Raw genomic sequence first — 17,365 nt, forward strand, 5'->3', positions numbered from 1 at the left:
TCAAGCACTTTCGTTGGTTCCTGCTTTTTCACATTTCCAAAAAATCAAGATCTTGCAACAAGTTAAAATCATAGCCCTTTTCCATCCTGTGGAGAATACGCAAACTGTTCTCATATTCTCTGTAGGATAACACTTTTGTGATAGATGATGTCGCATAGCAGTTTGGCTACGTGGCTGTGAATGTTCCTTAAACATTACGTTAAAAAAAAAAGCGGCTAGTTTGACGGATGTAACATTTGTCACAGTTGCTACAGTTTTAAGCTGTAGACAATCTGCTAGTTGTATCTGTATTTTTCCCATATTTTGCTGCAGATCTGAAGATAGTCATTGCTGACCGAATCCGGTAGTCCGAGGGCCTACAAGTTGGTCACCATAGACGTTAAATAAAAGAACTTTATTTTAAATTACAATCTTTTGACAATTAATACACACTGCCACCTCTTTTACAATCGTTTCAAGGCGATTAAGATATGCATATGTGGGATTTATAACCATAGGGAGGCGAATTTTACTGAACGAAATTACAAGCAACTTACGTACGAAATTCCTTCACAGGAAATTATCTTCAACAGATCTTTAAATGAATAATAAGGAAGATGACGGATCGAATTAAGTTTCGGGTATCCAACTGAATGTAGACGCGTGATCAGAACGTAAAGTTGCACTCAGGCTTTCCGTACTATCAACTTCTGGTACCTGTAACAGAAAACGCGACCGCATCGTTTCTTTCCTCTTACAAAGGTATCGATCCGCAGTGAGAACAACAAATATCGGCACGCTGACTCTGTCAGGTGTACTCTCTGGACGCCACGGTTGCACACTTAGCACAACCACGTTCAGTACATTCCACCACAGTTCCTGCACAGAGATAACACTGCCTTGCCCCTGTTCATGCACTGGGCTCGACATTTTACTCACAAGATACAAAAACGGAAATTAATTAAAAGCGGAATTCTAAATATCGAAACATGCAGTAAGAAAGTTGGCCATTTTACGTTCCTTCCAGAGATTTGCGACACAGTCGTGTTTCAACTTCATTCTTTACCTCTAAGCTAGATAAGAATTGTAGACTTCAATGGTGGTGATAATGAAAAGGAAAATCAAGAAAAAACAAGAATGCTTTAAATATGATTAAGGCAGAAATTTATTTTGCATTGCTTTCTGTTTAGTTTGTATGTTCAAGATCTGAGAGACACGGAAAACGTTTAATAGAAATGTGTCTGAAAGTAAGGAAGACAAGGGGCACGACTCAAGGTAGTAACATTACCTCGCTTAAAATTCGTGTTGTTTAATGGGTTACTTTATTGTATTTTGCAATTACATGTCGCTTTTGGCACCCATAAAATCTAAGTTTAAGATAACCGGGAAAAAGGACAAAACAGAAATAGCTTAAATAAGAACGAAGGTGTGGGAATTAGCATCTGTAATGGTGTACGAGCAAGAACACAGGCCTATTATGAAAAGGAAACTTGGGGCTCCTGTCACGTGACTTCCTGACCACGAGTACAGTTCTCTTGCACGGTGCCGCTAACGTTATGAACTTCACGAATAATGGCGTCGCGATCACTTCACGGTATTTTGTGTACTAAATTATCTCAGAGAACTTCTTTCAGGGAGTTCGATCGCAGGATATTTTAATTTAGGACACAAGTAATATTTTAGTATACTTGGCAATTTTGATGTTTTTCGTCGTTCCTTAGTTGCTTCTCTATTCTTGGAGACGTGGTACATCTAATGCAGCTAAAGGAAAGGCTGTTTGCATTGTGCCATTCGCGTCTCACTCCATTTTATTTGTCAAGCATGTTCAGTGGCCTTTAATATATGTTTGTTTTCGTATGTAATAGTTGCGCTACATACTACTTACAAATTTGATACTACATTACAGTTCTTGGTTGTACTCTTGTTGTTAGACGAGAAACAACTTTTTGTAACGTAAATTTCGTGAAGTTGAATTACCATTTATTGTAACTTAGGCGATTAGTGATCTTATTAGTGCCTATGCGCCGTTCTGGAGAGGTAATTAGTTCGTCTCCATATTCAGGATGTCGGATATGCAGCAAAAACCAAAACGCAGTGAACAGTGGGAGTGTGGTGGTAAGTGGAAACGTGTTCGTAAAACGGCGGAAAATCCGACATCCTGGGTTCGCAGACTAATTAAGTACAACTCCAGAACGGCACGTATGCATCAATAAGATCACAAATCGTAATAGGAAAAAAATAGTGACAAACTCACGAAACTTGTGCTACGAAAAGTTCTCTCTGACCTATCAACGAGAGTATAGCAGAAAACTGAAACGCAGTAACAAATATTTAAGTACAGTATAACGCATTTATTACTCACGAGCACAAACGTGTATTACGGGCCACTGAACATGCTTCACCAAAAGGAATGAAACGTGTGTGGCACGTTAAAAATAGCGTTTAGTTTAGGGCCAACTTGTAAATAAAACTATATCTTCATCAAACAAACACAATGAATGTGGTTATATTTAACTGACTCCGTTCGTATTTGCTGCCGTCATTTGAACTGTACTACTGAAATGCTGAACATGACCCATCACTGCAGTATTACGAGAGAATGTTTCGTATATTAGCTGGTTGTATTTGTAGTTCTAAGCACTTTCCATGTCGTTTTTACATAATAAAATTTTCATTCTGCAGCGGAGCGTGCGCTGATATGAAACTTCATGGCAGATTAAAACTGTGTGTCGGACCGAGACTCGAACTCGGGACCTTTGCCTTTCGCGGGCAAGTGCTCTACCAACTGAGCTACCCAAGTACGACTCAGGACCCGTCCTCACAGCTTTTAATAATTTAAGACGAGGTACTGGCGGAATTAAAAGCTGTGAGGACTGGCCCTGAGTCGTGCTTGGGTAGCCCAGTTGGTAGAGCACTTGCCCGCGAAAGGCAAAGGTACCGAGTTCGAGTCTCGGTCCGGCACACAGTTTTAATCTGCCACGAAGTTTCTTTTTACATGTACATGATCAGAAAAACGTAGAAAGGTACTTTCAGTCATACTGCTTGCATCTGTGCATGTGTAAACCAGAGAATCGCTTTATCAGTTGACACCTTGCTTCAGCATAGGATTTACTACATATTGACACCAAATATCAGGTTGAAAGTTCTAAGTTATATGGGTGAATTTTTACTGTTATTGATTGTCAATATACACATAATATTTCTTGTTTTTATACTACTTTTGTCTGTGAAAACCGCATCTGATGATAGCTGTAGCCGAAATATATTACATGATAGGATGTGATAGCTAATTATTAATAAAGTTGGATTGTATTTCATCAGCTTGCATGACGCGTTTATTGCATCTCTTTGGTTTTACGAGGTGCATTCAAGTTCTAAGGCCTCCGGTTTTTTTTCTCCAGACTGTAAAGAGATAGAAACATGCACATTGTTTTTGTAAAGAGATAGAAACATGCGCATTGTTTTAAAATGAGGCCGCATTCATTGTCAATACGTCCCAGAGATGGCAGTACCGTACGGCAGATGGAATTTTACCGCCAGCGGCGAGAATGAGAACTGTTTTAAATACTTAAAATAGCGACGTTTTCCTTACTTGAACAGCGTGCAATCATTCGTTTTCTGAATTTGCGTGGTGTGAAACCAATTGAAATTCATCGACAGTTGAAGGAGACATGTGGTGATGGAGTTATGGATGTGTCGAAAGTGAGTTCGTGGGTGCGAAAGTTTAATGAAGGCAGAACATCGTGTGACAACAAACCGAAACAACCACGGGCTCGCACAAGCTGGTCTGACGACATGATCGAGAAAGTGGAGAGAATTGTTTTGAGGGATCGCCGAATGACTGTTGAACAGATCGCATCCAGAGTTGGCATTTCTGTGGGCTCTGTGCACACAATCCTGCATGACGACCTGAAAATGCGAAGAGTGTCATCCAGGTGGGTGCCACGAATGCTGAAGGTCGACCATACGGCTGCCCGTGTGGCATGCTGCAAAGCAATGTTGACGCGCAACGACAGCATGAATGGGACTTTCTTTTCGTCAGTTGTGACAATGGATGAGACGTGGATGCCATATTTCAATCCAGAAACAAAGCGCCAGTCAGCTCAATGGAAGCACACAGATTCACCGCCACCAAAAAAATTTCGGGTAACCGCCAGTGCTGAAAAAATGATGGTTTCCATGTTCTGGGACAGCGAGGGTGTAATCCTTACCCATTGCGTTCCAAAGGGCACTACGGTAACAGGTGCATCCTACGAAAATGTTTTGAAGAACAAATTCCTTCCTGCACTGCAACAAAAACGTCCGGGAAGGGCTGCGTGTGTGCTGTTTCACCAAGACAACGCACTCGCACATCGAGCTAACGTTACGCAACAGTTTCTTCATGATAACAACTTTGAAGTGAGTCCTCATGCTCCCTACTCACCTGACCTGCTACTAGTGACTTTTGGCTTTTTCCAACAATGAAAGACACTCCCCGTGGCCGTACATTCACCAGCTGTGCTGCTATTGCCTCAGCGATTTTCCAGTGGTCCAAACAGACTCCTAAAGAAGCCATCGCCGCTGCCATGGAATCATGTCGTCAGCGTTGTGAAAAATGTGTACGTCTGCAGGGCGATTACGTCGAGAAGTAACGCCAATTTCATCGATTTCGGGTGAGTAGTTAATTAGAAAAAAAATCGGAGGCATTAGAACTTGAATGCTCCTCGTAGTAGACGAATGTCTTACCGCCACTCGTAAACAAATGCCTCCTGTTTTATGTGAACTCTGTGCTTCATTTCACCGCGAGTAACTGGCGTTGCTCGGGTACGTATTTATTCGAATCTTCAAGTTGACCACCACCTCCCCCCACCCCTCCGCTCCGTCCTTCTGCCTCTCCCTGTCCACCTCCTCCAGTCCCCATTCTCTGTCCGTCTGCTCACTGTCCACCTCGTCCTCCCCCACCCATCCCCGCTCCCTCACCCTCTCCACCTGCTCCTGCCCCTCTAACGGTCCACCTCGTCCCCCCCCCCCATTTCCACCCTCTCCATCTGCTACTGCTACTCTCACAGTCCACCTCGTCCTCTGTCCTTTCTCTGTCACCACCTCTTCCCCCTCTGCAGATCATCTACTCCCCTTCCTCTGTCCATTTCCTCACACTGTCTGTCCATCTGCTCCTCCCCAGTCTATCCATCTCCTCCTCTCTCCTTTCTGGACCTTTCCCCCTCCCTCTCACTCTGTCATCTCCTCCCTCCCCCTCTCTGTCTGTCCATCTCCTCCTTACCCCCCTCTCTCCACATTTTCACCGCCACCCCAGTAGGGGTTTGCTGTTGATGACACCCACAATATTTCTTTCCAGATAGTAGGTAATACATGTATCAAATTTGGTTGAAATCGATCCAGTGATTTACGAGAAGATGTGGAACATATATACGTACATTAATACATACATACATGTTTTGTAATATGTACGGATTTGGCATATCTTGTGTCATCGTGGGCTTCAAGTTAGACACGCCATATTCTCCTAGGAAGGAATAAGCTCGTGACGTTGACATATTCCTGTGGCCACACAGAACCTCCTCTTCCACTATTTCTATTTCTTTCTACTCCATATTCCTTCTTCTCACTGTCACATCAAAATCTGTCTTTAATACTTAAACCGGAAAAATAATCGTAGACTTCCTTTTTTTATCTGTGGCCATTTATGCACCGTGCGCGCTCATGTCCATCGTACCTTTGAGGGCAGTGATGTATCGCCGATGAAGTGTTCACCGCGGAACTATGATTATTTCTGTACCAAAACATGATCGACGCCACACCTGCAATCCGTGGCAGTTTCACCGCGTGGGCTGTTTTTCATCTTGCAAGGCCTCTTGCGCTAAGCAAACGATCTGTTTGTCAGAATGCAAGGCTTCCGGCTTCCCGCATAACGTGCTTCGCTATTAAACTATTAAATAAATTTATGAGACGACACTTCTTACTAATACCGTGAAGCAAAAAATAATTACATCTACATCGATACTCTATAAATCACACTTAATTGCCTGGAAGATGGTTCAATGAACCACCTTCACAATAATGATCTTTTATTCCACTCTCGAACAGTGTGCGGAAAAAACCAACACCTATATCTTTCCGTGCGAGCTCTGATTTCCCTTATTTTCATGATCGTTTCTCCCTACGTAGGTAGGCGTCAAAGTATTTTCACATTCGGAGGAGGAAATTGAGGATTGAAATTTCGTGAGAAGATTCCGTCGCAACGAAAATCGCCTTCGTTTTAATGATGTACATTCCACATTCTGTGTCGTGTCCGTGTCATTCTCGCCCCTATTTCGCGATAATACAATACCAGCTGCTCCTCGTTGAACTTTCTCCAAGTACTTCGTTGATCCTATCTGGTAAGGCTCCCAGGCCGCGCAGCGGTACTCCAAAAGAGGACGGTAGTGTAGGCCGTCTCGTTAGTAGATCTGTTACATTTTCTAAGTGTTCTGCCAATAAAACGCAGCTTTTGGTTTGCCTTCCCTACAACGCTATGTGTTGTTTCCTATTTAAACTGTTCGCAGTTGTAGTTCTAGGTATTCAGTTGAATTTACGGCCTTCAGTTTTGACTGATTTATCCTGTGACCCAAGTTCAACGGATTCCTTTTAGCACTCTTGTGGATGACCTCACACTTTTCATTATTTAGGGTCAATTGCCAATTTTCGCACCGTTCAGATAGCTTTTCTAAATCATTTTGAAATTTATTTTGATATTCTGGTGAGTTTACTAGAAGATAAAAGACAGCATCATCTGCAAACAACCGAAGACGGCTGCTCAGATTGTCTCATAAATCTGTTATATAGATAAAAAACGGCAGAGGGCCTTTAGCACTACCTTGGAGAACGCCAGAAATCACTTCTGCTTTACTTGATGACTTTCCATCTGTTACTACTAAGTGTGACCTCTCTGACAGGAAGTCACAAATGCAGTCATATAAGCACGCAATTTCACTGCAAGCCGCTTCTGTGGTACAGTGCCAAAAGCCTTTTAGAAATCTGAAATACGGAATCAGCTTGAAACCCCTTGTCAATAGGACTCAACACTTTGTGTGTGTGTAGAGAACTAATTGTGTTTCGCAAGAACGATGTTTCCTAAATCCGTGTTGGCTGTGTGTCGATAGTCCGTTCTCTTCGAGGTAATTCATAATGTTCGAACACAATATATGTTCTAAAATCCTGCTGCATATCGACGTTAATGATATGGGCCTGTAATTTACTGGATTACTCCCACTACCTTTGTTGAATATTGGTGTGATATCTACAACTTTCCAGTCTTTGGAAAACGATATTTCGTCGAGCGAGCGGCTGTACATGACTGTTAAGTATGGAGCTATTGCATCGGCGTATTATGAAAGGAACCTAATTGGTCTACAGTCTGGACAGAAGACTTGCTTTTATTAATCAACCGACTCGGGAGGTGTGGGGCAAGTTATAAAAGGGCTAACACAGAAACGCACTTAGCATCTGCCTGTACAGATGCAATTAGTCTGGTTAATGTGTTGCGTTCCGACATGAACAAACTACGTCCCTCCAGTGTAGTTACCACGTGGATGAATACCAAATTATGAACTCGAATAAAACCACGGGTTTACGTTTTATTTACGTTGTGTGCGAAAGATTAACTGCTCACATACCACCAATGCGAGGCAAAGACCTGTTAGTGACCACTGAACCGTATCACAGTGTTACGTGAGGAATGACAAACTATCCTCCCTCTAGCATTAACAGTGATTTCGTGATGACCGTTCCACCATACACGGCGGAGGAATGATGTCATCGCATGGGGTATGCTATCATCATCTGAAATGATGTCCGTGAATGATGACACCTTCAAAATAAATGAGACTTTTTCTACTACAGCGATGTCTCCATATATCACGCCGGTATATTACCGTTATCAAATGGATATAGAACGCTAATAGCTGACAAATTTGTTTGCTTGACTTGACTTGGGTCAGCCTCTAGAACAGGCTTTATTGGAAACTGCGTTATATTCCTAGAAACGAAAGTAACACTTGCATAAGTAAAAGTTTGTCTGTTACCTGAAGAAAGACAACCAATTATGGTGAGTTCTTCAAATAAATACCTTATGTTCAGGCACTGTTTCAGTCGCAATGTTAAATTAAGACCATTTAGCGTCCTACTGATTAACTGTGTGAGAAATTACTACAATGGACAGTGATGCTTACAGGGGTTAACACTGATAAACTTGAACGAATTGGACACGAATACACACAAGCGCACGTAAAATGTGCTTCACGTCACCGCCGAATTCAGAAAAACATTAACTTATCATGGACTCTTAGTACAACAACAACAAATAAAAAAAAGGAAATATATCAGCTAATTTGGTACATAGAAGATTCGAACTGATTTTGTTTGTTGCAATACATAGACTAAAACCTCAGGTAGTGCTTCTTTGAAACGGTGAAATGACGCTCTGGAGTTCAGCTTTACTCGTGGATCAGCAAATTTCTTCCAGCAGTTGACAGTCATTCTACATTGACCAGTCATACCGATCCTACCACCCGTCACACGCCTGACTAACTTCCTTCCGCAGCGCGGAGCGTTGCTGGACGCGTGCAGGAACAGAGTCAGTGAAGTTCTGGAAGGTACCGACAACAATGTGCAGCCATGAGCCAATTCCTGTGCTGTGGCCAGCTGCGACACGTTTCTCGGTTGAGGATCGATGTCTCGAACAGCCCGATTGTAGTGGATTAAATCCGAAGAGTTTAGTGGCCAGGGGAGTACGGCAAGCTCATCTCGGTGCTCCTGGAATCACAAACGTGCACAGCGAGCTGTGTTATACGTTGCGTTGTCCTGCTGGTAGATGCCATCGCGCGGAGGAAAACCTTAATGCATGTAGAAGTGAACATAGTGCCCGTAAGAGTACGAGCTTGTGTCCGAAAGAACAGACGCGGCATGTATAATTAATGAAGGATACACCGGCCAATTAAACCTTTAGTGCAGATGCAGACCAAGTTCTAACTCTTACGCGGTTCGGCGAGAAGGCGCAAGTTATGAGACTAACGAGCAGGGGCACTACATCATTAGTGCCTGGTGTAATTTGAGAATTTTTGGAGTGACGGAAGGCGTGCTGGTGTAGTCCGCGAGGTTGTGGTCACCACTGTGGCCGTATGGCGTACCGGTCAGCTTATCTGCCTAGCGAACAGGAGAAACCGGTCCGGCACAAATTTTCAACTTACTCCATTGATTTAAATCAGTGCCCACTTGCAGAAAATTTCTATAATTCCTTTGGCCTTTATTCATAGTAGCTGCTGGATAAAAACGATATGCGTGCTTTCTGACATGTCCAATAGAACCCCGACACCACTTATACTATCACACACTTCCCGCATATTCCATCAGCTCACTGGTCGACCGTGGAAACTCTTTGTGTGTAGTATATTCATTTATAGAAAGTGGAGCAATTATGGAAACTAAGCAACCGATTTAAAGAAAAACGTGCTTGTGTATTAGAAATTGCGCGTCTGTTAACTTCACTTATACTAACAAGTCGGTGGATATCAGTCACACCGGCCAAACGGCATTTCTTCACTGGTGCTAGACTGATGACTTGAGTGCACGGACCTGACACTTCTGCTGCCACTACCATTACCCCTGTCACCTGCTCCATTCGTGAAACGGGCGGGGAAGCGCGACTGTCGGCAATTTTCCGTACGACCTCTCAGTTTCTCTTATTTTGCAGTGATCATTTCTCAAGATGTCATTGGCAAGGAGCAACAACTTGTTGACTCCCTTGCAGTGTCAGCGGCTGAAACATGGTAAGGAAATCCCTGACGCTCTCACACTTACTAAACAAAATAGTGAGGAAACACACTGGTCTTCTTTGGATCTTCTCCCTCTCCTGTGTAATGTAATATCTGTGTAATAGTAGACTGACGAGCAGTAACCATGAATCGGTCGAATGCTGGCCTTGTTTGCTACCTTACGCTTTGATGCACAGAATGACCTTAGAATTCTTTCAGTGAAACTTATTCAGACATCTGGCTTTTCTACGACTATGTGATTCCTCATTTTAAACAGCTCTGTACGTACATTCCTACGCATTAATGGGGTTGTTATGGAATCTACTTGCCATTCGTGAAATGAGTCTCTCTCTTCAAGCATTACACGTTACATTTATTTGAGTCTGAAGTTCACCTGCACCCAGTGGTGGCACTGTGCTTCTACTGTAACTCCATTTAGCTACAGTTTTCTGATCTCGTCGCTTCCTTACATACAAAAGCATACCCTGCTATTCATTTAGGTAAATAGCGCCGTTACCGGTTTCGAACTGGAAAGTTCATCATCAGACGGCCGTTTACGTCATTTTCAAGATACACTTTATATTATCGTCCGTTTACGATTTTTATTATTCCACTGTGGCGAAGTATTTTTGGTGTGTTGTTCCCCTACGGTAGAAAAACAGTGTTAGAAGCACCCTATGTGAAAATAACTAACATCCAAACGATGAAATACAGCGTGGTGAGCTTAAGTGGTTATGGTACTTACGTCGAAAATTCCGCTTCGCAACAAAATCGCGCGGAGTTTTCGACGTAAGTATTCGGTAGATGTACTGTACCTGTACAGACAAATACATGATTACAATTACAGAAAAATTAGATTATTGATCCCGGAAAGCAGCTTTACAAATTGAGGAAGACAATAACATGGTGGTCCACCTCTGACGTCTACGCAAGCAGTTATTCGGGTTGCCGTTGATGGATGGAATTCTTCGATGCCCTTCTGAGGGATATTGTGCAAAATTCGTCGAATTGGCGCGTTAGTCGTCAACATCATAAGCTGCTTGGAGGGCTCTGCCCACAATGATCCAAAGGTTTTCACTTGGGGACAGATCCGGCAGTCTTGTTGGCCGATATAGAGTTTGGCAAGCACGAAGACACGCAATACGCGAGAACTTTATCTTCTCTAATGTACGCCAAGAATGGCTTTCCACGATGGGCAACAAACTGGGGGGTTAAGTATCTTCGACACACCGCAGGGCTACATATGAGGGTGCTGCGGATGACAACCAAAGGGCCCTTTGGTTGCCATCATTGGCACCCTTACAGTAAAGCGATAAATCGAATGATATCTACGCCCTTCATGGCAAGCCATCATGGGCTAACATTTCAACAAGATAACGCCCGCTTGCACACTTTGAGAATTTATATTACTTGTCTTCCTGCTTGCCAAACTCCGTCTTAGCCTTCAAGGTCGCCAAGTGAGAACGTTAGGAGCATTATGGGTAGAGCCGTCCAACCAGCAACAACGTAGGCCGCCAATTGGACAGAATTTGGCACGATATCCACCAGGAGGACATGCTACAACTGTGCCAATCAATGCGAAGTTGAATAACTGCCCACGTAAGGGCCAGAGGTGGACCAATGCATTTCTCACTTGCTTCATTCGTGAAGCTCTTTCTCTTGAATAAATCATCCAATTTTTCTGAAATTGTAAGCATTTGTTTGTCTGTACATGTATATCACACCTACCGATTTCCATCCCTTTCGAAAATTTCATCGTGGGGAGTCATTTTTCTTTTTGTCTTAGAGTTGGAATACTGTAAATTTGGTAATTCTTAAAATGGAAAAACAAGATGAAAAATATTGACTTTGTACGACCGATTTTCGAGTATCACTTTGAGAAGATTGGTCTTGCTTCTACTATAATTTATTCTCTGACATAGACCTTGCTATAGCGGTACTGGACGAGGGTTACGAATACAAACCAGCAAGACACGATCTCCTTTTGAGGCCAACGGATGCATTAATGCGCGTTTATTCCGAGAACCCGTTTTTGCCACGGACCAGAGAAAAACCTGATGTGCGGTACTGAGCTTTCAACCCGATCGTACAACTCACTGCTCGAAACAAGTTCTCCCAAGATGTACCGTTCTCGTTGTGTAACAAACCGGACTGACGGCGGAAACTTCCGAAGCGTGGAGCAAACAGAGTTGACGTCAAAGAGCGACAACAGGGATAGTGTCCGGCCTGCAGCGGCATCTACCAGTTACACGAAATTTGTGTGGGCAGTGAGGAAGTGAGCGACAGCATGAAAGAGACAGGGAGGCAAAGAAGTGTTGAAAAGCAGCAGCACCCCGACAACCACCACCACCACCACCACCACCACAACACGCCACCTGCCTTGCTCTGAGCGGCAGGAGCTGGCGTGTGATATAAAGGGCGGGCCTGGGATCACGGCTGGTAGGACTTGGTTCATACTGGGTAAGGAATTTGAACCAGCGGTGAGTGGGTCAGCATCTCTATGAAGTGTGAAAATAGCGAATAGGCGGATGTACTTTCACGCACGGCTGAGCTGGTGGGCACGTGTGGACTGTTTGGGACATGCAATTCATAGTAATACAGACTGGGAGCGTGAATGAAGTAACAGGTCTTACAAGGCCTATCATGGAAGAAGTCGAGAATTAGATTGAAACATCTACAGAAGAGAAAATGCATATGAGAAGAGAGAGGTTGAAGATGTATACTACCTGACCATAAGTATTCTGAGGCGAATTAATGGACGTCAGTTGTGTCCACTCTTCGTCTTTATGACAGCTTGAACTCTGCTGGGGCCACTTTTAAGGGGAGCCGGAGGTGGTCAAATCCAAAAAATTACGATTTTTTTTTTGCTACCGAAAATTAATTGGAACATTCCTCTTTAATGTAAACTTTGAATTATTGTTCTACTCGCCCTAGAGGTGGAGTTATTACCATTTTCCCCCACGCCTGCAGAGGAAATGGGCGGCCGCTGAATGCATCTAACACCCTCTCGTGACTTCCTGGCGAACTGCTTGGGATTTTCTCGGCCAGTTACGCATACAGCGCCTTATGTTACGCATACAGTGAGTGTGCAAGGGTTGGCTAAATTTTTACTGTGAGAAATATTACCCGTATTTCCTTACAGCTTACTCCTATTTTCCTCAGAATTTCGAACATCTTGCTCCATTTAATATTGTCGTACACTTTTGTTCTGGTTACGACGCCATGTTTTAGTAACCGTGTATATAAGTAGAGGAAGAACGTAGGGAAAAGAAAATTAACACTATTACCAAGTTGCGATACTACAATGAATAAGAGCGCGGAACATCGTCTCTCTGCTGTTTACCGTTTCGAATTAGTTCAGTGTTGCGCCTGTTGTTGGTAGTATTATACTTCTTGTGTAAAGCGGGTAATATGCAGTATGTACAAGGATCAGGAGAGAACAATAAAACCAGTTTTTCATGGCTTAGCACAGCCAGAATTGTTACACAAATGTCTACACAGAAAGACGCAGAATCCTAATGAGAGCGTAAACAATTTGATTTAGAAAGTGATTCCTAAAAGGGTGTTTGTAAGCATAAAGACACTGCACTTCGGCATTTATGATGCAATAGCAACCTACAACCAAGGGAACAGTGTGAAGTGTCAAGTTCTGAAGGCATTAGGATTTACAGCTTGGGTGAACACTGTACGAGCACTAAGAAATATTGACAGAGAAAGGATAAGAGGAGCAGAAAGAAGAGAAAGGCATATGAAGTATGATGGAACAACAGGCTAGAAAAGAAGACAGAAGAGGAAGCTTTTGGAGGATGAAGAAGAAGACCCTGATAATCCATCCTATAGTGGAGGAATGTATTGAGAAACTTTGATAGCCATTTCCCGTAAATTAGAATTTTTCGAATATAAGGAACATTTTCTCAAAATCCACTCAACCTAGAGAGATGAAATTTTTATACAGCACTCCTAGTGGTCAAACTTAGATTGTAACACAGCCATTTGGCAATATGTTCAGTAGTTTCATTTCACTTTAATTATAAAGGAATTATTTGTAAAAAAATTTGGGTCATTAATAAAAAAAATAATTGGAAGGAAACTAGAAAAGATACTCCAAAATCCCTCTGTCATAACTGCAATACTAAACCACTCTATACGTAAAAAAAAAAAAAATTCAAATTTTTCTATGTGGTAGTTTATTCATAAATGTTCCTCAAACTTAGTGATTTTAACATGGGCAGCATAGGCACCTCCGGCTCCCCTTAATGAGGTGTCCGATTCTATGCTGAGGAATGGCATAAATGACCCTCTCCCTAAAACTTGTTAGCCATACAAATATTTTACCCGAGTATTTGAGAGTCAAAAACACTGTTGTTTAATTAAATGTTTGCTGCTGCTATCTGTCAGTAACACGGCAAATACACTCCTGGAAATTGAAATAAGAACACCGTGAATTCATTGTCCCAAGAAGGGGAAACTTTATTGACACATTCCTGGGGTCAGATACATCACATGATCACACTGACAGAACCACAGGCACATAGACACAGGCAACAGAGCATGCACAATGTCGGCACTAGTACAGTGTATATCCACCTTTCGCAGCAATGCAGGCTGCTATTCTCCCATGGAGACGATCGTAGAGATGCTGGATGTAGTCCTGTGGAACGGCTTGCCATGCCATTTCCACCTGGCGCCTCAGTTGGACCAGCGTTCGTGCTGGACGTGCAGACCGCGTGAGACGACGCTTCATCCAGTCCCAAACATGCTCAATGGGGGACAGATCCGGAGATCTTGCTGGCCAGGGTAGTTGACTTACACCTTCTAGAGCACGTTGGGTGGCACGGGATACATGCGGACGTGCATTGTCCTGTTGGAACAGCAAGTTCCCTTGCCGGTCTAGGAATGGTAGAACGATGGGTTCGATGACGGTTTGGATGTACCGTGCACTATTCAGTGTCCCCTCGACGATCACCAGTGGTGTACGGCCAGTGTAGGAGATCGCTCCCCACACCATGATGCCGGGTGTTGGCCCTGTGTGCCTCGGTCGTATGCAGTCCTGATTGTGGCGCTCACCTGCACGGCGCCAAACACGCATACGACCATCATTGGCACCAAGGCAGAAGCGACTCTCATCGCTGAAGACGACACGTCTCCATTCGTCCCTCCATTCACGCCTGTCGCGACACCACTGGAGGTGGGCTGCACGATGTTGGGGCGTGAGCGGAAGACGGCCTAACGGTGTGCGGGACCGTAGCCCAGCTTCATGGAGACGGTTGCGAATGGTCCTCGCCGATACCCCAGGAGCAACAGTGTCCCTAATTTGCTGGGAAGTGGCGGTGCGGTCCCCTACGGCACTGCGTAGGATCCTACGGTCTTGGCGTGCATCCATGCGTCGCTGCGGTCCGGTCCCAGGTCGACGGGCACGTGCACCTTCCGCCGACCACTGGCGACAACATCGATGTACTGTGGAGACCTCACGCCCCACGTGTTGAGCAATTCGGCGGTACGTCCACCCGGCCTCCCGCATGCCCACTATACGCCCTCGCTCAAAGTCCGTCAACTGCACATACGGTTCACGTCCACGCTGTCGCGGCATGCTACCAGTGTTAAAGACTGCGATGGAGCTCCGTATGCCACGGCAAATTGGCTGACACTGACGGCGGCGGTGCACAAATGCTGCGCAGCTAGCGCCATTCGACGACCAACAACGCGGTTGCTGGTGTGTCCGCTGTGCCGTGCGTGTGATCATTGCTTGTACAGCCCTCTCGCAGTGTCTGGAGCAAGTATGGTGGGTCTGACACACCGGTGTCAATGTGTTCTTTTTTCCATTTCCAGGAGTGTATGAACTTGGCTAAAAAATATTTCTGCGAACTCAGCTAGTCACTAGACCATTTGCCACTGAATGACGTACATGAGCCACGTTAACGCCATCACCTGTCAGAAGTCTGAGTAGCCACAGTCTGCAGCGCGGACCGCCGCGGGAGAATCGATGACGTTCTGGAGGGTAGCGGCAGAGGTGAGAGGTGAGAGGTGTGGTACTGTGTCGACTCCTGTGCCGTGGTCAGCTCCACCAGGTTTCTCAATTGAGGGTCCACGGCGGGAAGAGCTCGAACGTCCCCGCAGAGTGCCGATTAAGTCCGGGGAGTCTGCTGCCCAGGGGAGTGGAGTAAACACATCCTGATGCTCTTCGAATCAGGAACGTAGGGTGTAACCTGTGCGACAAATATCCCTGGTGTGTTTCGAATCACATCACAGGCAGCTACAATTCTGTCTACTAGATTGGAATGAAACTTCCTGGCAGATTAAAACTGTGTGCCCGACCGAGACTCGAACTCGGGACCTTTGCCTTTCGCGGGCAAGTGCTCTACCAACTGAGCTACCGAAGCACGACTCACGCCCGGTGCTCACAGCTTTACTTCTGCCAGTACCTCGTCTCCTACCTTCCAAACTTTACAGAAGCTCTCCTGCGAACCTTGCAGAACTAGCACTCCTGAAAGAAAGGATATTGCGGAGACATGGCTTAGCCACAGCCTGGGGGATGTTTCCAGAATGAGATTTTCACTCTGCAGCGGAGTGTGCGCTGATATGAAACTTCCTGGCAGATTAAAACTGTGTGCCCGACCGAGACTCGAACTCGGGACCTTTGCCTTTCGCGGGCAAGTGCTCTACCAACTGAGCTACCGAAGCACGACTCACGCCCGGTGCTCACAGCTTTACTTCTGCCAGTACCTCGTCTCCTACCTTCCAAACTTTACAGAAGCTCTCCTGCGAACCTTGCAGAACTGGCACTCCTGAAAGAAAGGATATTGCGGAGACATGGCTTAGCCACAGCCTGGGGGATGTTTCCAGAATGAGATTTTCACTCTGCAGCGGAGTGTGCGCTGATATGAAACTTCCTGGCAGATTAAAACTGTGTGCCCGACCGAGACTCGAACTCGGGACCTTTGCCTTTCGCGGGCAAGTGCTCTACCAACTGAGCTACCGAAGCACGACTCACGCCCGGTGCTCACAGCTTTACTTCTGCCAGTACCTCGTCTCCTACCTTCCAAACTTTACAGAAGCTCTCCTGCGAACCTTGCAGAACTAGCACTCCTGAAAGAAAGGATATTGCGGAGACATGGCTTAGCCACAGTCTGGGGGATGTTTCCAGAATGAGATTTTCACTCTGCAGCGGAGTGTGCGCTGATATGAAACTTCCTGGCAGATTAAAACTGTGTGCCCGACCGAGACTCGAACTCGGGACCTTTGCCTTTCGCGGGCAAGTGCTCTACCAACTGAGCTACCGAAGCACGACTCACGCCCGGTGCTCACAGCTTTACTTCTGCCAGTACCTCGTCTCCTACCTTCCAAACTTTACAGAAGCTCTCCTGCGAACCAGGAGAGCTTCTGTAAAGTTTGGAAGGTAGGAGACGAGGTACTGGCAGAAGTAAAGCTGTGAGCACCGGGCGTGAGTCGTGCTTCGGTAGCTCAGTTGGTAGAGCACTTGCCCGCGAAAGGCAAAGGTCCCGAGTTCGAGTCTCGGTCGGGCACACAGTTTTAATCTGCCAGGAAGTTTCATATCAGCGCACACTCCGCTGCAGAGTGAAAATCTCATTCTAGATTGG

General features: G+C 44.9%; 4 non-coding genes across 4 annotated transcripts; all 4 read right to left on the bottom strand.

Annotated features, from left to right (window-relative positions):
* Window positions 1–16,073: 16,073 nt before the first annotated feature.
* On the bottom strand, window positions 16,074–16,148 carry Trnas-cga. Its single transcript has one exon. It is a non-coding gene; the product is annotated as a tRNA-Ser (tRNA).
* Window positions 16,149–16,374: 226 nt separating this feature from the next.
* Window positions 16,375–16,449, bottom strand: Trnas-cga. Its single transcript has one exon. It is a non-coding gene; the product is annotated as a tRNA-Ser (tRNA).
* A 226-nt stretch (window positions 16,450–16,675) lies between these two features.
* Trnas-cga lies at window positions 16,676–16,750 on the bottom strand. The gene has a single exon. It is a non-coding gene; the product is annotated as a tRNA-Ser (tRNA).
* Window positions 16,751–16,976: 226 nt separating this feature from the next.
* Trnas-cga lies at window positions 16,977–17,051 on the bottom strand. The gene has a single exon. It is a non-coding gene; the product is annotated as a tRNA-Ser (tRNA).
* Window positions 17,052–17,365: the final 314 nt, after the last annotated feature.

The sequence above is a fragment of the Schistocerca piceifrons genome, chromosome 8, assembly GCF_021461385.2.
Source record: "Schistocerca piceifrons isolate TAMUIC-IGC-003096 chromosome 8, iqSchPice1.1, whole genome shotgun sequence".
NCBI classification, from domain to species: domain Eukaryota; kingdom Metazoa; phylum Arthropoda; class Insecta; order Orthoptera; family Acrididae; genus Schistocerca; species Schistocerca piceifrons.